At 44.7% G+C, this 20,524-nt stretch overlaps 11 non-coding genes across 11 annotated transcripts; 2 read left to right on the top strand and 9 right to left on the bottom strand.

The window, feature by feature from the left end:
- Positions 1–15,720: 15,720 nt before the first annotated feature.
- On the bottom strand, positions 15,721–15,795 carry Trnas-cga (transfer RNA serine (anticodon CGA)). The gene has a single exon. It is a non-coding gene; the product is annotated as a tRNA-Ser (tRNA).
- A 225-nt stretch (positions 15,796–16,020) lies between these two features.
- Trnas-cga (transfer RNA serine (anticodon CGA)) lies at positions 16,021–16,095 on the bottom strand. The gene has a single exon. It is a non-coding gene; the product is annotated as a tRNA-Ser (tRNA).
- Positions 16,096–16,620: 525 nt separating this feature from the next.
- Trnas-cga (transfer RNA serine (anticodon CGA)) lies at positions 16,621–16,695 on the bottom strand. Its single transcript has one exon. It is a non-coding gene; the product is annotated as a tRNA-Ser (tRNA).
- A 225-nt stretch (positions 16,696–16,920) lies between these two features.
- On the bottom strand, positions 16,921–16,995 carry Trnas-cga (transfer RNA serine (anticodon CGA)). Its single transcript has one exon. It is a non-coding gene; the product is annotated as a tRNA-Ser (tRNA).
- A 525-nt stretch (positions 16,996–17,520) lies between these two features.
- On the bottom strand, positions 17,521–17,595 carry Trnas-cga (transfer RNA serine (anticodon CGA)). The gene has a single exon. It is a non-coding gene; the product is annotated as a tRNA-Ser (tRNA).
- Positions 17,596–17,820: 225 nt separating this feature from the next.
- Positions 17,821–17,895, bottom strand: Trnas-cga (transfer RNA serine (anticodon CGA)). Its single transcript has one exon. It is a non-coding gene; the product is annotated as a tRNA-Ser (tRNA).
- Positions 17,896–18,120: 225 nt separating this feature from the next.
- Trnas-cga (transfer RNA serine (anticodon CGA)) lies at positions 18,121–18,195 on the bottom strand. Its single transcript has one exon. It is a non-coding gene; the product is annotated as a tRNA-Ser (tRNA).
- A 225-nt stretch (positions 18,196–18,420) lies between these two features.
- Positions 18,421–18,495, bottom strand: Trnas-cga (transfer RNA serine (anticodon CGA)). The gene has a single exon. It is a non-coding gene; the product is annotated as a tRNA-Ser (tRNA).
- Positions 18,496–18,720: 225 nt separating this feature from the next.
- On the bottom strand, positions 18,721–18,795 carry Trnas-cga (transfer RNA serine (anticodon CGA)). The gene has a single exon. It is a non-coding gene; the product is annotated as a tRNA-Ser (tRNA).
- A 503-nt stretch (positions 18,796–19,298) lies between these two features.
- Trnas-cga (transfer RNA serine (anticodon CGA)) lies at positions 19,299–19,373 on the top strand. The gene has a single exon. It is a non-coding gene; the product is annotated as a tRNA-Ser (tRNA).
- Positions 19,374–19,598: 225 nt separating this feature from the next.
- Positions 19,599–19,673, top strand: Trnas-cga (transfer RNA serine (anticodon CGA)). Its single transcript has one exon. It is a non-coding gene; the product is annotated as a tRNA-Ser (tRNA).
- The last annotated feature ends 851 nt before the right edge of the window (positions 19,674–20,524 follow it).

Here is a 20,524-nt window from a genome sequence, read left to right as displayed (position 1 = left end):
TTTTGTTGATATACAAGTATAGTAATCACACCCAACAAACAAGAATCAGCTGAGGAAATGTAAATAATGTCTTTCAGAAAATTATGAAGTGATTCTTTGCAAATGGACTCGCACTAAATTTTGAGAAAACAGGATTTTTGCAATTCTGCATAGTAAATGGCATAACACCATTGATATATATGGACTATGAACAACGTTTCTAAGGCAGAATATTCAAAATTTCTGGGTATGTGCATTGATGAGAAATTGAATTGTAAGAAACACATCAATTATCTGTTGAAACGATTAGGTTCAGCTACTTATACTCTTAGGCTTATTGCAAATTTCTGTGACAAACATACCAGTAAATTAGCGTACTGTGCCTATTTTCATTCATTGATTTCATACGGCATCATATTTAGGGGCAGTTCATCATTAAGAGAGAAAGTATTCATTGCAAGAAAATGTGTGATTAGAATAATAGCTGGAGCTCACCCAAGATCACCTTACAGACATTTATTCAAGGAACTCGGGATATTCACAGTACCTTTGCAATACATGTATACACTTATGAAATTTGTTATTAATAACTCATCGCAGTTCAAAAATAACAGCTAAGTGCGTAGCTACAACACTGGAAGAAAGGATGATCTTCACTGTTCAGGACTAAATCTCACTTTGACACAGAAAGGGGTGAATTATGGTGCAACAACAATATCTGGTCATTTGTCAAATAGCATTAAAAGTCTGACAGATAGCCAACCAACATTTAAAAGCAAAGTAAAAGAATTTCTGAATGACTACTCCTCCAACCCAACAGGTGAATATTTAATGTGAAGTAATAAATGTAAAAAAAAGAAAATAAATTAATTATTTTGTGTAAAGAAAACTTATGTTAAAGTGACACTTTCCACATCATTACGAAATGTCATATTCATGATCTATGGGACAAGGATTAATGTATGTATGTATGTACTTTCTGACTGATCGAGTTCTGAGAGAGACAGATATAGCTACACTGCATCAGCTAAGAGCATTGCCAAATGAGGAAGAACTGGATAACGACAACATAATCTCACTAGGACGAACAAGGAAGACTGTAGGAGTGAATAATATCCACATCGATCTAGAGGCTGCTATTTCTCACACTCCGAACTATCTTTAATTGCAGTTCTCTCGTGTGATCTCCCCAAGCTGAAAGTAACGGAAAGTGAGCAGAGTATCGCATTTCTGTGAAATACGGCATCAGAGCAGTAGTCCACGTGTGTGCCTGTGTGCGTGTTTGGGTTGGGAGGCGCGGTGAGTGGGGAGGGGGGGGGGGGAGATGGAGGTGCTATCCGCTACGAGCACTCCAGCAGGAAGACGGGGCCCGGCAGAGCGAGTGTGGGCTTGATGAGTGGCGAAGTGCTTTCCAGCTAAATAGATTCTGGCCCGGCGAGTGGCCGGCCACGGCTAAGCAAGCACTCGCTGCCGCTGCCGCTGCCGCCTGCGCATGGCACGGTCGCCGTTCGATGGCGCCCAATCGGCCGTGTTACGTATTCCGCGCGGCCTGCGCCGTACGTGCCGTGCCGCGCTCTGATCGCTGTCTGGCCTAACTGCGCTCGTGGCCCGCCTGCATCTGCTATGTGAGCGCTTAGTCCTGTTCCTCCTGCCGCCGATATTGATAAAGCAGGTCGCTCCAGCGAGGAGGGAGGTTCCGCACTGGTTCCGGAATTCACCTGAAGCACGCTCTCCCCTATTCTCTCTGAACCACCTGCTCCTCAGTTTCTTCTTCCCACAAATTAATTGGTGTCCTGTCCCTTCATTGAGCTGGTAATGACTGAAAAGAGAAAGTGTTTCTTCTCAGCACTGGGACAAGGGGTGCTCAATAAGTAATATAACACGTTTTTCTTCTCGGCCAGATTTGGTTAAAAAAAGTGAGAAATTCGTTGAGGGCCATCGTGGAAGATTCCCGCTTCAGCCCATAGTTTCATTATATTCCAGTGGCTGTGCTAAACATAGCCTTTAAAATCGTGACCTGCAGTGGAAGTACGTTCCGGGCAGAGAGCTGTCATTCAGTTCCTTATGGCGGAAAAGTAGAGCATCACAGGTTTTCAAAGGCGCTTGGAAAGCGTCTACGGAGACCTGGAAATGAATAAAAGCACTTTCAGTCGACGGACGAGGCGTCATAGCAACACGATCGCGCAAACCTCTCTCATCTCTGGCGTGCCTGCTGGACACACACACCTGTAACTCCTGGTTGTGGGAACTTTTCGACATTCAAAGGGACCGACGGATCACAATCAGACAGCTGGGTATTAAACTACACGCACCCGAAAGGAGCTCACAAAACTCCAAAGGACTGTTCCTGCTCATCCATCCTATAGCCTGGGTCTCTAACTTTCAGGCTTCCATCTGTTTGGCCCAATGAAAGATGCACTCTGTGGGAAGGAGAACATGGATGATTGAAGGGTTACTGATGGTACAAGACGTTGGCTCCAGTGTCAACCAGTAGAGTGGTACCATGTCGACACAGCCCGTCCGAGTAAAATGTTCTAAGCCCATCTCACTGAATGGTGATCGTACTGAAAAACAAGGTTTTGTTGTCAAGAGTGGGGAATAATGTGGTGTACTGGAATCCTGAATAAAACCAATCAACTTTCAGAAAAACGTGAGTTGCATAGCTTATTGAACTTCCCTTGTACATCTGTACTCTGCAAGCCGCATTATGGTGAAGGAGTTGTACTTCTGGTACAACTGTTTTCTTCCCCTGTCCATCCCCGTACCCACTCCACTTGGGGGAGAATGACTGACTCTAAACTTCCTTATAGCCTCTAATTTCTCTTACTTCATCATCTTGTTAGTTTCGGGAGACGATTGAGATGAAAGTAATATGTTTGCCGATAGTTCTCTGCAATTTTAAAAGGGAAACCTCCCAGTATACAAAACGGCTCTCTTGTCTCGACTATCACTCTATATTACTTTAGCCTTTGTAATCGATTATTAAATGGTCAAGTTTCATACGGCCTCTGCTCCAAATTTACAATAGTTAACAATCGGAAGCGGCCAATTACCTAGTGGCCATCAATCGTTTGAGTAGACGTCCATTAAAACTTCATATGCCAGTGTTCTTTCGTCGGTACCTCCTACTTGTCACTATGTTGTTGGACCACAAACCTTTGCCACAGTCTTTACGGTATTTACTGTTTTTGGTGTGAGGAAATTTACATACTGTCTATGGAGTCGTTGCCTCAAAGAATACTGGGAATAATAAGACACCTTGGAAGCAAAGCTAATCACCTAGGGTGTAATCTGTCTCATTAATGTATATCTGCTCCTTCCACATTCGTCTTAATGCACAGAATTCAATCTCATTAGGGCAATGTTGAAGAGAGCATAATTTTAGTTTTCCGATGACATTTTAATTTTATCGGACACCGCAAAGGATTTGGACATCAGCTGAACAGAACGGTTAGTAAGCTGAAAAGCGATAATAATGATTATAATATAGTGCATCGACCGTATTCGGCCAAAAAGTACACCATAGTGGAAACAAATTCCAACAGAGCCACTCACAGGTAGCAAGTGTGTTAAGCATTGTGAAACAAAATGTGGTCGACAGGAATTGCAAAGCAGAGCCAACTGGGTGCGGTATAGGAACAGCAAGTGCTGCAATAGGCCAGCGGACGGATAGAAGCCTTTCCTCACTTGCCACTACAGAAGTGTTTAGAGTATGTGTCTTAAGCCCTAAACGAACATAGTCTGGAGTGTATAGGGAACTCAGCCATTTGTGTATTAAAATATTCTCGTCTCCGTACCACAGGCTATACCACACGTCTGTGACGCACAGAGCAACGTCCTAGAATGGGGTCTACTGATAGACTAAGAGACAGGGCAGGACAAGGCAGCCGCCACTGGAGAGGAAAGCTTCCCAGTCCGTGAAGACCGGTCCGACTTCCCCTGCGGAATTGTCAGCTGCGCTGCTGCACTGTCATCACTATCACAGCCGGAGGCATCGTTGGCACAATACATCAGCGTGTTCGGTCAGAGGTGTGCTGTCCTCTGTAATAAAATTAAATAAATAAATAAAAACTGAGTTAATGGATCAACGCTGAGCTCGAACAAGCCTGATGGGACGTCCGCCCCGAACAAATAGAACGAACAAACTCAGATGAAAAAGGAAGCATTTCTTGTAATGGCATTCAACTGACCCCATACTAGGCGGCCCCACTCTGTTCAAGGTCAGTGACGCTGGATGCTGTTGTTTCGCATAAGTGGCATCTGGACGCCTCCGCCTATCTATTCTTGGTGTACTACTGCTGAGAGGCAGATGAAAGTAGTTAAGAAACAAATCTGCTGTCGTCCTGACGCCTCATTCCTCTCTACATAGATGCCAATCCATGGGTCGTCTAACACTGGTATCACGTAATTGAAGTCTCCTTCGTCTGAGCCTGCAGCCTATGGTATGTGTCCAAAAACTTTCATTCTATTTTGGTCATGGAGATAATGTTTGTCAGTCGTGCACTTGGTAAAGACGTTTTCATTGTGAGTAGAGATATTCGGGATTTGTCTAGTTTTAGAGGTACTGGACGTCACGATTGATTACTGCCTGTTATTCACCGAAGAGCCCAAGAAACTGGTACATCTGCCTAGTACTGTGTAGGGCCCCCGCGAGCATGCAGAAGTGCCGCAACGCGACGTGGCATGGACTCGACATTTTACTGGAACTTGTTGCGCACATAATGCTAAGTGGCCCTCAAGAACACACCGTGCGTATAAACTGAAACACGAAAGGAACTGGTATAGGCATGCATATTGCAATACAGAGACATGTAAACAGGCAAACGGGCAAAATACGACGCTGCGGTCCCCAACGCCTGTATGAGACGACAAGTGACTGGCACAGGACTTAGATCGATTACTACTGCTGCAGTGGCAGGTTATCAAGATGTAAGTGAGTTTTTCCGTGGTGCTATATTCGGCGCACGAAGATGGGCCACAGCATCTCCGATGTAGCGATAATGTGGGAATTATGACCATTTCACGAATGTACCGTGAACATCAGGCATCAGGCAAAACAACAAATCTCCGACATCGCTGAGGCTAGAAAAAGTCCTGCAAGAATGGTACCAACAAAGACTGAAGAGAATCGTTCAACGTAAAGGAAGGACAGCCCTTCCGCAAATTCCTGCAGATTTCAATGCTGGGCCATCAACAAGTGTCATCGTGCCAACCATTCAACGAAACATAATCGATATGGACTTTCGGAGCCGAAGGCTCACTCATGTACCCTTGATGACTGCACAACGTAAAGCTTTACGCCTCTCCTGGGCCCGTCAACATCTACATTGGACTATTCATGACTGGCAACACATTGTCTGGTCGGACGAGTCTCGTTTCAAATTTTATTCGAGCGATGGACGTGAACGGGTATGGAGACAACCTAATGAATCCATGGACCCTGCATGTTAGCAGTGGACTGTTCAAACTGGCCGAGTTGTGGCCGAGCGGTTGTAGGTGCTTCAGTCAGGAAGCGCGCGGCCGCTACAGTCGCAGATTCGAATCCTGCCTCGGGCATGGATGTGTGTGATGTCCTTAGGTTAGTTAGGTTTAAGTAGTTCTAAGTTTCAGGGGAGTGATTACATCAGACGTTAAGTCCCATAGTGGTCAGAGCCATTTGAATCATTTTTTGTTCAAGCTGGTAGAGGCTCTGAAATGGTGTGGGGTTTGTGCAGTTGGAGTAATGAGGAAACCCTGATACGTCTAGATACTACTCAGATAGGTGACATGTACGTAAGCATCCTGTCTGATCCTGTCTGATCACATCCATCCATGCCCATTGTGCATTCCGACGGACCTGGACTATTCCAGCAGGACAATCCGACATCCCACACATTCATAATTGCTAAAGAGTGGCTCCAGGAACACTCTTATGAGCTAAAACAATTCCGCTGCCCACGAAACTCCACAGACATGAACATTATTCACCATATCTGGGATGTGTTCGACGTGTGCACATCAGACTAGTGGTTATCGATTACGTCTGCAGTAAAATTTGCCTATATAGAGCGGCCTGAAAGGAAGGACGGGAAGATACAGTAAACACGGAGCCGCCAGGAGGCGTGTGTCGTGCATGCACTGTGTTTGGAAGAAAGCTGGACGGCAGTATAAGCTGGCAACGCGTAGAACCGAGACTTGTGGTACTGGCGTTGGTGATTCTGACGTTCATTGGTTGACCAGACTCTGAGCGGACAGCCTCGTTTCTGCTCACGACGGCATTAGACCCATGGATAGTTTTTTTTTTTTAAATCAAAATTTCAGCCCTTGAACTGTGGTAACAACATGATTTAATGTATTGCTGCCTCTTGTTGCCTCATTTGAAATTCTTGTGAGCTACTTCAATCTGTACTATGGTTATTGCCAACTGCCAGTCTTGAACGATTTCCTTAGTAATGAAATGTCTGTGTTTTGATGGTTTATCACGTGTGGCTAATTTTTCTTTTATTTATTTAATGGACCAATTGGTTACTTGAAGTTTACCAGGCCATAGTTTAAATTTTCGTTATTGTCTGGTCTGTATTCCCTGAACCACGTATGAACATGTTTTTGAGGCTTGTTGAATTAACACCAACTGTTTGCGTGTTTTAGAAACTTGTCTTGTTACTTTGTGTTCTCTCCCGTGTGTACAACTACCTGCCTGAGGAGACGGGTGAGCTTGGCCTGTTAATTGTTGGAGAGTAAAAGGGCTCGTATCAAGAGCGGTAGTTCATATGAGATGAAAGGAAAGCTGTGTAATCCTGCTTTACGTATACGCCTCCAATTATAACCATTATCAATTGATGCTTTTGTAGTTGCGTAAGTGGTTGATTAATTTTAAAAACACGAGTTTGTTTAATGGTGTTTAATGATCCTGTGTTGAACTACTGCAGAAGTTAACTCTAAAGTCATTTACTTGTCAGCTTGATTTGTTTTTGACATATCTATATTTAATTTGAGTAATGTTTTTCTGAGTAACTTTCTCTTAAAACTTTTATGCTTTATGCTTTTTTCTAGGAAGTACCATGGAATCTCACTACTTCAGACATTAGTTGAGACCATGCCACGTCGTGTTGCGGCATTCGTGAGTCCTCGCGGAGGACCTACACGATATTTGGCAGTTGTAACAGTTCATTTGGGTCTTCAGTGTAGTACCTCTGTTTAGCAAAAGGATTTGCGATTATTTCCAGGCCATAAATACAACTGTTAAAAAATGGTACTAAATTTGTGTCGTTGGAAGAATGTCATCATGCTTTTTAGGAGCTAAAAGGAACTTTAAAATCGAAGCTGATATTAGTATTTCTGGATTTTAGCAGAGAAATGGTTTTATCATGTGATGCTTCGAAATACGCACTTGGCTGTGTGTTGACACAAGAGGTGGATGGCGTAGACTATGCACAATGGAGAAGTAGATGTTAAGCCCTTTTTTATGAAAGCACTTATTTAAATTGTTATCTATATGGTAACAGTTAAGATTAATAACATATCAAGCAGCATTAAAATGGTTGTTGGGACCCTTCTAGTAGGTTGATGGAATGGGCGGAAAGGCTAGGTGAATTTGATTTCAAAGTCACGCATAAACCTGGGAAGAAGCATGGAAAAGTGGATGTCTTAAGCGGAAAAGTAGCAATATTACATACTGAGGGGTAATGAGCAGAAGGAATGACCAACTGCACAAAAAACGGACGATGAATGTAAGCAGTATTTTAATCAGCCACAGTTTTGTATGCGGGATTGATTGCTGTGCAAGGAAACCAAGTTGGGATCGCAGATGGTGGTACCAATGAAACTGATTAACAAAGGTAATGAACACATAATAGCAGGTCATGGAGGATGCAGATCTACCAACAGAAGAGTAGCACAAAGGTATTGGTTAAAGATAAGGCAGAGGGACTTAAACGACTATGTAATTCCTTACAGGGCTGACAGAAAGCGGATTTGTGTCAAACAAGAGTACCATTGTAGAATTTACCTGAAGCATTAGCACCATTCGAATTTCTGCGGAGTGATGTTTTAGGCACATTCAATAAAACGCCTTCAGGGAATGAGTACATACGCACAATAGTATGTCATTTTTGGAGATACGTAGAAACGGTCGTGATGCCAGCAATAAATTTGGAGCGCCCAAAACAACAGAAATAGACCAGGGAACGAACTTCATGTCAGATCTACTCAAGGAATTGTGTAAGGTGTTGTGTAAGTGAAAAAGTTAAGGACGAGCCCCCTCCATCCACAAGCCACTGGAAAAACTGAAAGAGTTCATAGGACAAGCGGGAAGATACTTGAATACTGCGCTGACTTGCATCACACAAAATGGAATGTATATTTGAAATACGTCGTCTCCGCCTACAATTCAAAACAGCATACTAATATAGCATTATCGCCATAAGAAGTAGTATACGGTCGAAAAATGTCAACGTCGTTCGACATATTGAAAAAAAAGGAAAGAAAGACGGGAAAATCTGTTAAGGAATGTGCCATTTCGATTGGGGAAATCTGGAGCAGAATACGGAGGGCAAACACTCGAGCACTGGAGCGACAGGAAGAAGCATTGGGCCATACGGCAAGACGCCGACAGTATAAGGTTGGTCAATGGGTGATGCTATCAACGTTGTATACGCTGAAGGGAACGACAAAGAAGATGTTTGCAAAGTATCTGGGGCTATAGTAGGTGATATAGACTGTGTCGCCAGTAAATGTCATGATTCAGTTGCCGACGAGAACGATAATTGTGCATGTAGGGCACCTGAAACCTTGTCAGGAGAATCCTGAAGTTATTCCACGGATAGAAGATGCGGAACAGAAAAGGAGAGTGACGAAAAAGGTATCGGAAGATAAACAAGGGGTTGTGAATGAAACGATAATGAGAAACACTTATGGGTTAATGGGATCTAGGAGACACTACCGTTTGTACGATATTGTGCCCAGTTCATGGCGAAATTTGAGGGGCTAATGGTCGCGATAAATCAACACCACCGAGACTACAGGCCTGCGCGCACACTTGTGACGTCACATACTGATGGCCGGGTCTCTATCGGAACGCTCCTGTTAAGCACTCTGCAGCTGTACGAACTTTACGAGTTTTAGAGCTCAGACCGCCTAGGGATTTTACCTCAGGAGCTACGTTTTCTTGCAGTAAAAAATCGGCAATATAGAACAACAAGCAGACGTTTTCGGTTTTAAATAAAGCAGCTGGAACTCCTACAGAATTTAAGAACTTGTTTCCGCAGTTATTTTCGTAAATTTTCCTCTCCACTTCAAAATTTGCTGACCTCACACGAAACTCAGATCATTCGACAAAATGGAGCACCTCCTGACAATGTTTAATAAATCAAAAAACCCGAAGAAATATATTATTTCCCTGTTTCTCCAGAACTTTAGAACCTTAAACATGAAAAGATTGTTTCTCCTATATCCTTGACTGAAATTCGTGTCACAGAGCGCTGTTAATTCAATCACAATGCACTTCCCTCAAATTCTGCTTTATATACTGCCTAATCTGTCGAACACTGAATTCATTAAAACAATTTTCTAAGGTAGTTTACTCAAATTGAAATTATTTCCAAATAGCTGAATATGTAAAACTGAACAGAAAAATTCTGTAGCTCTTCCAAATAAAAGTACTGGAACTCAATAATATCGTAGGAATTACATGGAATACTATACATTTTCGAGCCACACTAATTAATATAACTATTCTGTGTGACAATAGTTGCAAATATGAGACACATTTCACAGCTAGCTTCGTATTAACCTCGCAGTAATGGTCCAGATTTAAGAAACAAATTATACTGGTACATGATAAATAACTGCTTTTAAAAACAATTGGCAAATGTGGTGCAATGGGAACAAATAACACGCTATACATTTTTTGTCATTTTCGTACCCTTGAATGATGCCTAGACACAAATTCCTGTCTGGGAATAGCTACAATCTAGCGAGTTCTCAACTTCAAACATTTTGGAAATCGAAACATGTGCACTTTCATGCCTTTTTTGGGATTTATAATTTCCCTGGCAAAAGGGAACACAACACTTGTATCCCATACTTCGAAGAACTGTAGGCGAATACTGTATGAAATCTATATCAGTTTGACACTTACAACACAACATACACGTCAACAGGACTGCCGACTAAAGATAAGATGCCCAACAGTTTGTGACGTCACGTGCCAATATGGCCGCTGTGGGTAGGCCTTGTATCTAGAAGGCTTTGGATCAATGCGCTTATGGTTGCGTCCAAACCTAAGACTGAAAATTTAGGAGCGCAAATGACCGCCAACAACAAAAACTTACAGGCGACGATCACCACCACCAACTAATAGATAACGGAGAAAATGGCAAATGTTCAAAGCCAATTACCAGACGTAGCAAAAAACATTAAAGAAGCAATCGTTGCCGTATTCGGCGCAAGATTTGAGTGCATCGAACAGCGACTCAACACAAAGGAAGCGAAGCAGGTACGCGTGACTAAGGCGACTGAAGAACGCAGCGACAGACTAGAGCGGGAGCTCCAGGTTCTCAGAGGACAGTGCAAACAGGAGCGTGAGATAGTCCTAGAAATAGTGGAAGGCTCGAGGGTAGCGGGAAACAGGTCCACGCATAGCAAAACAGGAGACAAAATTATGGCCATTTCCTCCTTCGAAGAGCGTCTCCTGGAACTTTAAATTGCGAGTAGGAAAATTCTATGATGAAGCCCGACTTACTACAGCCTACTCTGAGTAATTTAAACGCACATGCAGGTAGTGTACACATCGTGCCGACAACTGTGCTCGAAACTGAGGAACTGCGGTCCCTGTTAAGATTCCAAGAAGGACAATGAGAATTTTACTGGAGACAGAGAGTCGCCACACCGGACCTATCGAGCGCGTATCTTTATTGGAAAACCATCTCAAATGCAATATTGAGAGAGATGTATACAATGATAAAGATGGGCCTTACAACGAAGATAGAGACCCGCTTCATGAGGACGACTTTGACTCCAGGCCCGAAAGCGAAATGCTGCGTGCGAGAACGAATCTCGGACATTTCCGCGAGTGTTCCCTGAGACGGCAATCGAACGACTTTGATTACAAGCATTTCTCACCGTCAGGTGGTTTTAAGCTTCCAGAGACTTAAGAGTAGAATTCACACACAAGCCTGGGCTGGTTTTCGTTACTTCCGTCGTGGCCTCACGCACATAAGATCCAGTTCACGTACGGCTATCTAGAACGAGGACCTGTATTCCGAATGCGATCTCTTGCGAAGAACAGCAACACAGTTTTTGAATTTCTTAAGGCATTCCTTTCGACCTATTGGTCAGAAGCGGTCCAGGAACAAGTGAAGCAAGGCATAATAATGCTACCACACCTGAACCAGTCCGGCTTCACGACTCCCGCGCGCTTTTTCGATAACATGGTGCAGTGAAACCAATTCCTGTACAACCAGTATGTATTGGCGGAACTCATTTGCATCTGTTGCCACCCCATGTTCGTCAGTACTCCTAGCAGGTAGACGCAAAGATGGCCTAGAATCATTCAAAAATCAACTACAAGATCTGGAATACGACGCGAGTGACTGCAGAACGAACAGTGAGCAAGCGCCAAGGAATAATTACGGGACACTCCCGCGTGATACCAGTCGCCAACGTAGTTGATTAGGAGAGACCCTTTCCGCTGAAGACCAGCATGACAATCGACAACAGCCATACCGAAACAATTGGCATCCCAATAGTGGTAATGATCGGAATGCTAAACAAGGAACAATACGAGCGGTGAACGCAACGCAACCAGTTACGGTAATCAAGACCGTTTCCCAGCTGACCGTGGCTTGCAACAAAACCACGAATTGTCTACGGCATCTGACACTGAAATAATGTCAGCCAATCCCCACGACAATAGGCCTAACGACAGACCGCACATGCAGCAATGACACTTGCCAAATGCTGAGGGCCACAACATACCATAAATCTACAATGTACATCTTATTGGTAAGGAAGATATGAGGGAAGAATTAGTGCGGTCCCAGCCTTTAACCCTGTGGTTTCCACTTCAATTAAAGAAGTGTCACTTATGTGCATAATTGACACTGGAAGCCCCTTCAGTATCCTTAGCAAAACGGCATTTCGAAGATGTGAGGAGAAAGGGGCTTGCCGAACTCTTCCGTTTCATGGAACGATGGTGAGGGGAGCAACTATGGAAAGAGTACTGAAATCATTAAGCAGTCTCGCATTATATTTATGTCAAGGGAGAGAATTCGAATGGAATTTCCTAATTTTGCACCTGCTAAATGTAGAAGAAATCCTGGGGATCGATTTTCTGCATACCCACCAGATAGTAATTCGCCTGGTGGAGGACAGTGATGGTTAAAATTAGGGAAGGCTTGTTTTAGCCTAGTGCGTCCAGCGTGATGAGTCAGAGATGAGCTGCTTAAAATTTCGTACTCGATCCGGATCGCGACCCGAATTGCAGTTCCTTGTGAACTATGTGAGATAAGCTATCCATCTCACAAGCGTCGGAAAAATGCCACTTTCATAAAGATTGTGGTGAGGTGTACTGCCAGCGTTGGAACACTGGAAGCTGACTGACAAAGTTTGTATCATATTTTCTGAAGTCAAGAGCGTGTATTTTCGGACCCGCCCGATGCGATCCGAGGTTTCGTCTATCAATTTAGGGCGCGTGAGCACAATCCATTTTTTGTTAAACCGTACCCGATTCCGCTGGCATATAAAGCTGAAAAGAAATCAACGACATACTGGACCAAGGTGTCATTAAACGGGCAGTGAGCCCGTACAGTTCACCGCGACTGGTAGTTCCTAAACATGATACGTCTACGCAATTAGTGTCAGACACAAGACAGGTGAATACCATTATTATACCGGAAACAGATAGACCTCAGAGCTTGGACGAGCTTATACACCGTTTCCATGGCATAAAAGTTTTGTTGTCAGTCGATTAATGCGCAGCTTTTGGCAGATAATTCTTCATCCCTCACACAGGCTGTACCCAGACTTTCTCTGTTATTGGAACTGTTACCAGTTCAAATGTCTTCCGTTTGGGCTAAATATGTCATCAGAGGCTTTTATTAGAGGCCTGAACAGTACACTATTCTGGTGTCCTAGGAAGGAATTGTCAGTTTATATCCGCCCCTCGAGTTGCTCATAAACCGACTAGAACTAAATCAGGAGACTGCTATTCTGTCTCGTAGTCAATAAATGTATTTTATACGTCTTTTGAAGCCAGAAACGTACGTGCCCTCAATCATACTTCCCGCGTCAATCATTCCGATCTTTACTTGTAGTAGAATCGGTTTTGATGGTGGTGGCTTTGCCTCACTAGGAAATAGAGCGAGGAAAAACGGACATTAATGTTTTGTATAGCTAGTACATTGAGGTACACCCAAGCCCTGCTGCACGAAAATGTACACGAAGAAGCAGTAACTCATTACGATGGAGTAAGCACCACGATCAATAGCGAAAGGAGATGTAGCAGACTTATTGCTGTTTACAGTAGCATTACCATCGCTCTGGTACCACTCCTCTTGCACAAAGAAGTCTGAGGTAGGCAGTTTTACTCATATGTAGGATAAATAGCAATTTTACCCTAACACAACTTCTCCGAACTACACCACTCTCACATTATTAAAGGTGATATATGTGGCATCGGTCCCCTCTCCCACAGAACACTATAGGGAATGGGTTAAGTCCCATAAATGCACTCATTCTTCTCCTTGATACTTAAGGAATAGCATTGCTTGTGGGTAATTCGCTAATATCTATATTCGACTGTGTGTGTGAGAACATGTTATTAACAACTGGCATACATATGTTTTGCGTGCTTTAATATAGTGTATCTGTGTAATATTAACGTCGCCTATGTTGAAGTATGTGTTACGAAAACTCACGTAGTTTATAGAGGGAGGGGATGGTTAAAAGCTAATGCAGCCAGAACGTACCTTTTAAGCTTTCCTCGGTCTTGAGTGTCCTAATACCGCCAGCCCATCTCGATTGCAAGCATTTCTTCGTACTTTTTCTCTAATTTTACGTATTGTCAGTAAATTCACATAATTTTCCAATTTTCTGCGGTTTTACACACTTCCCTCGATTCTAAGTATTTCCCAAAAATTTGTGGTTACTATACCAGGTTTGCTTGGTTTTTGCCGATTTTATGTCATTTTTCATATTTTTTCGATGTTTTTCAGTATGTATATGCTCAAATTGCTCGCATACCCATGCGTTGTTTGACTTTATAGGAGAACATTTGCGTATCCGATACAGCAGCCTACTAAAAGCACTGAGAATTCCTCTCTTCCCGATGATCTGCACGCACGTGCTCTGGATAGGAAGATTATGGAAGTATAGTAACACTCGACTCATACCTAGATGAGACTCAACGATTTTTGCTCATCGGAAACTCATACTCTGGGAACAAATCCGTGTACTGCTACGACACATCAGAAAGCTTGTCTGCAGACTCATGTAGCGATGCACTTGATGAAAACTCAAAGTCCGGCATAGTTCAACTCGTTCTCGTGACTTCCACTCTACCGTGCAGGGTTCTGCCACAGGAAGTTGACATGTCTAAGCACTGATTTCTGGTGGTGCTCCGACACTTTTTTCCACCATAAGTAAACGCCCTTGTTGCTTACCAGACGAGCTTCGCTACTTTCGTTTACATGTCTGACTCTGATACGTCCCCACAACCATGCCAGGACATCTACAAACTGTAGTTTTCGGGTATTTTTTTTATCCTAGTAATACGTTATTGGTCAGTTGACAGTATGTCGACGGCACCTAGCGTCCTGGAACGCGAGAGGTTCCCCTCGCCCTACCTACACAGTGTGCGCCCCCGGAAACTTAATTTATAGACGAACAGTTAGCAAGTTGTGCATTCGAACCGCAATCGTCCGCCACTGACAGCTCTACACACATATCTAAAGAGACTGCGGATGCGTATTACCAATTGCGAAGTCTCGATGTCAACCACTTGTGCGTTATTTTCGACAGGGCTACAGCTTCACGAATAGAGAAAAACTCTTCGCAAAACGGTTCTGTAGGGGCTGTAAGCACATTTAAATTCATCCTGCTAACGAGTATAACGTTTTCGATGCAACTTATATTACCGATATTTCGTAACAATGTTGTCTAGATTCTCCAATAATAACGGCAAACAAAGGCATCCTGCTGCATCTATCACACCTCCTTTTAAACACTTAAATGTCCACCATGACGGCACATGATCATCCCATTCCGCGGTTTGCCGTGCTAGTTGTCCGTTGGAAGGATGGAGACAGTCCTTCGTGAGTTTTATTATGTACGGTACAGAACAGCACATTAGGCGATTAGTCGGACAGTACAGCACTGTACTCGAATGCCCAGTCACTCACAACCAAACATTCTACAGTTGCATCGCCTTTGGTCTATTTTTTGTACAATTAACTGCAAAAGACAAAGGAAGATATGTAGAAACGGAGGAAGCAACGAAACAAAAATGCTTCCGCCGGGAAACCGCAATCTGTCCGAATATGGTAATAACACAGCAACAGGATTCCTTTGCAGTGTAATTGATAATGGGGAAGAAGGAAGTATGAGAATGCAAGAAAGAAGTGATCGAGCCGGAATTGTACTTCCAGCAGGTCGAGGTGCATTGGTTGTGCTCTACGTTTGACAAGACTCTAGTTCCCAGAATGAGATTTTCACTCTGCAGCGGAGTGTGCGCTGATATGAAACTTCCTGGCAGATTAAAACTGTGTGCCCGACCGAGACTCGAACTCGGGACCTTTGCCTTTCGCGGGCAAGTGCTCTACCAACTGAGCTACCGAAGCACGACTCACGTCCGGTACTCACAGCTTTACTTCTGCCAGTATCCGTCTCCTACCTTCCAAACTTTACAGAAGCTCTTCTGCGAAACTTGCAGAACTAGCACTCCTGAAAGAAAGGATATTGCGGAGACATGGCTTAGCCACAGCCTGGGGGATGTTTCCAGAATGAGATTTTCACTCTGCAGCGGAGTGTGCGCTGATATGAAACTTCCTGGCAGATTAAAACTGTGTGCCCGACCGAGACTCGAACTCGGGACCTTTGCCTTTCGCGGGCAAGTGCTCTACCAACTGAGCTACCGAAGCACGACTCACGTCCGGTACTCACAGCTTTACTTCTGCCAGTATCCGTCTCCTACCTTCCAAACTTTACAGAAGCTCTTCTGCGAAACTTGCAGAACTAGCACTCCTGAAAGAAAGGATATTGCGGAGACGTGGCTTAGCCACAGCCTGGGGGATGTTTCCAGAATGAGATTTTCACTCTGCAGCGGAGTGTGCGCTGATATGAAACTTCCTGGCAGATTAAAACTGTGTGCCAGACCGAGACTCGAACTCGGGACCTTTGCCTTTCGCGGGCAAGTGCTCTACCAACTGAGCTACCGAAGCACGACTCACGTCCGGTACTCACAGCTTTACTTCTGCCAGTATCCGTCTCCTACCTTCCAAACTTTACAGAAGCTCTTCTGCGAAACTTGCAGAACTAGCACTCCTGAAAGAAAGGATATTGCGGAGACATGGCTTAGCCACAGCCTGGGGGATGTTTCCAGAATGAGATTTTCACTCTGCAGCGGAGTGTGCGCTGATATGAAACTTCCTGGCAGATTAAAACTGTGTGCCCGACCGAGACTCGAACTCGGGACCTTTGCCTTTCGCGGGCAAGTGCTCTACCAACTGAGCTACCGAAGCACGACTCACGTCCGGTACTCACAGCTTTACTTCTGCCAGTATCCGTCTCCTACCTTCCAAACTTTACAGAAGCTCTTCTGCGAAACTTGCAGAACTAGCACTCCTGAAAGAAAGGATATTGCGGAGACATGGCTTAGCCACAGCCTGGGGGATGTTTCCAGAATGAGATTTTCACTCTGCAGCGGAGTGTGCGCTGATATGAAACTTCCTGGCAGATTAAAACTGTGTGCCCGACCGAGACTCGAACTCGGGACCTTTGCCTTTCGCGGGCAAGTGCTCTACCAACTGAGCTACCGAAGCACGACTCACGTCCGGTACTCACAGCTTTACTTCTGCCAGTATCCGTCTCCTACCTTCCAAACTTTACAGAAGCTCTTCTGCGAAACTTGCAGAACTAGCACTCCTGAAAGAAAGGATATTGCGGAGACATGGCTTAGCCACAGCCTGGGGGATGTTTCCAGAATGAGATTTTCACTCTGCAGCGGAGTGTGCGCTGATATGAAACTTCCTGGCAGATTAAAACTGTGTGCCCGACTGAGACTCGAACTCGGGACCTTTGCCTTTCGCGGTCAAGTGCTCTACCAACTGAGCTACCGAAGCACGACTCACGTCCGGTACTCACAGCTTTACTTCTGCCAGTATCCGTCTCCTACCTTCCAAACTTTACAGAAGCTCTTCTGCGAAACTTGCAGAACTAGCACTCCTGAAAGAAAGGATATTGCGGAGACATGGCTTAGCCACAGCCTGGGGGATGTTTCCAGAATGAGATTTTCACTCTGCAGCGGAGTGTGCGCTGATATGAAACTTCCTGGCAGATTAAAACTGTGTGCCCGACCGAGACTCGAACTCGGGACCTTTGCCTTTCGCGGGCAAGTGCTCTACCAACTGAGCTACCGAAGCACGACTCACGTCCGGTACTCACAGCTTTACTTCTGCCAGTATCCGTCTCCTACCTTCCAAACTTTACAGAAGCTCTTCTGCGAAACTTGCAGAACTAGCACTCCTGAAAGAAAGGATATTGCGGAGACATGGCTTAGCCACAGCCTGGGGGATGTTTCCAGAATGAGATTTTCACTCTGCAGCGGAGTGTGCGCTGATATGAAACTTCCTGGCAGATTAAAACTGTGTGCCCGACCGAGACTCGAACTCGGGACCTTTGCCTTTCGCGGGCAAGTGCTCTACCAACTGAGCTACCGAAGCACGACTCACGTCCGGTACTCACAGCTTTACTTCTGCCAGTATCCGTCTCCTATCTTCCAAACTTTACAGAAGCTCTTCTGCGAAACTTGCAGAACTAGCACTCCTGAAAGAAAGGATATTGCGGAGACATGGCTTAGCCACAGCCTGGGGGATGTTTCCAGAATGAGATTTTCACTCTGCAGCGGAGTGTGCGCTGATATGAAACTTCCTGGCAGATTAAAACTGTGTGCCCGACCGAGACTCGAACTCGGGACCTTTGCCTTTCGCGGGCAAGTGCTCTACCAACTGAGCTACCGAAGCACGACTCACGTCCGGTACTCACAGCTTTACTTCTGCCAGTATCCGTCTCCTACCTTCCAAACTTTACAGAAGCTCTTCTGCGAAACTTGCAGAACTAGCACTCCTGAAAGAAAGGATATTGCGGAGACATGGCTTAGCCACAGCCTGGGGGATGTTTCCAGAATGAGATTTTCACTCTGCAGCGGAGTGTGCGCTGATATGAAACTTCCTGGCAGATTAAAACTGTGTGCCCGACCGAGACTCGAACTCGGGACCTTTGCCTTTCGCGGGCAAGTGCTCTACCAACTGAGCTACCGAAGCACGACTCACGTCCGGTACTCACAGCTTTACTTCTGCCAGTATCCGTCTCCTACCTTCCAAACTTTACAGAAGCTCTTCTGCGAAACTTGCAGAACTAGCACTCCTGAAAGAAAGGATATTGCGGAGACATGGCTTAGCCACAGCCTGGGGGATGTTTCCAGAATGAGATTTTCACTCTGCAGCGGAGTGTGCGCTGATATGAAACTTCCTGGCAGATTAAAACTGTGTGCCCGACCGAGACTCGAACTCGGGACCTTTGCCTTTCGCGGGCAAGTGCTCTACCAACTGAGCTACCGAAGCACGACTCACGTCCGGTACTCACAGCTTTACTTCTGCCAGTATCCGTCTCCTACCTTCCAAACTTTACAGAAGCTCTTCTGCGAAACTTGCAGAACTAGCACTCCTGAAAGAAAGGATATTGCGGAGACATGGCTTAGCCACAGCCTGGGGGATGTTTCCAGAATGAGATTTTCACTCTGCAGCGGAGTGTGCGCCGAGTTCGAGTCTCGGTCGGGCACACAGTTTTAATCTGCCAGGAAGTTTCATATCAGGTCCCGAGTTCGAGTCTCGGTCGGGCACACAGTTTTAATCTGCCAGGAAGTTTCATATCAGCGCACACTCCGCTGCAGAGTGAAAATCTCATTCTGGAAACATCCCCCAGGCTGTGGCTAAGCCATGTCTCCGCAATATCCTTTCTTTCAGGAGTGCTAGTTCTGCAAGTTTCGCAGAAGAGCTTCTGTAAAGTTTGGAAGGTAGGAGACGGATACTGGCAGAAGTAAAGCTGTGAGTACCGGACGTGAGTCGTGCTTCGGTAGCTCAGTTGGTAGAGCACTTGCCCGCGAAAGGCAAAGGTCCCGAGTTCGAGTCTCGGTCGGGCACACAGTTTTAATCTGCCAGGAAGTTTCATATCAGCGCACACTCCGCTGCAGAGTGAAAATCTCATTCTGGAAACATCCCCCAGGCTGTGGCTAAGCCATGTCTCCGCAATATCCTTTCTTTCAGGAGTGCTAGTTCTGCAAGTTACGCAGAAGAGCTTCTGTAAAGTTTGGAAGGTAGGAGACGGATACTGGTAGAAGTAAAGCTGTGAGTACCGGACGTGAGTCGTGCTTCGGTAGCTCAGTTGGTAGAGCACTTGCCCGCGAAAGGCAAAGGTCCCGAGTTCGAGTCTCGGTCGGGCACACAGTTTTAATCTGCCAGGAAGTTTCAAGACTCTAGTTGTAGCTAGTTTCGAGCAGGGGAAGCTTACGTCAGCAAACAGGCTAGAACTAAAGGAGAGTGGTTTGCTATTAAATAGAATAGCGTACTATATAATGGGGCCTACTTTCCATCCATCTGCCGCTATTTCAAGGATAGCTCATATTAATATTTCGCAGCCTTGTTTGTATCGGCCAGAAGAGCCAATGGAATTGCTTCCCGCGGCAAATCTAAACATCTTAAATCGAATTCTGGAAATCTTAGTGCAGCATGTAACTTTATATGGGGAAATTCACTGCTCGAAAGAGACAACATTTACTACCGTTGTACCACCCACTGCAGTGACAACTGTTTTGATGAGCATAGTACTTGATTTGGTACGTGGAAGACGGATCACCAAGAACGAGTTCAGACCTCGCCATCGTTCAGATTCCAGTGGACTGGATACTCTCACCATAAAAGCAGCAGAAAAAAGATGAACGCATAACGGCGTGGTATTAAGGATAATGGATTAATTTTTGCTTGTGTGTTTGGAATACATTTAGGAGTTATTGTGCAAGAAGCCTAGTAATTAAATAAGTTATATAGTATTTGCGTTAAGGAGCAGTGCCAGAGGACCTGTAGAAATATTAAGATTAAGTGATAGGGTTAGGGAAACGAATTTGTAGAAAATGTCTTAAGAGGCGAAAGAGAACCAGAAGGGTCGGTCGCCAGGAAATCTACTTTAAAAGATAATCAAGTTTTATATATATTCATGACAACAATATTATATATCATAATCCACCACCTATTAGTGGGTCCTAGTTACATACAATGTACTGATTACCATGCGGCAT

This window comes from Schistocerca gregaria, chromosome 4, assembly GCF_023897955.1.
Source record: "Schistocerca gregaria isolate iqSchGreg1 chromosome 4, iqSchGreg1.2, whole genome shotgun sequence".
In the NCBI taxonomy this organism is placed as follows: Eukaryota; Metazoa; Arthropoda; class Insecta; order Orthoptera; family Acrididae; genus Schistocerca; species Schistocerca gregaria.
The sequence above is the reverse complement of the archived record's forward strand: the minus strand, read 5'-3'. Positions and strand labels throughout refer to the sequence as shown.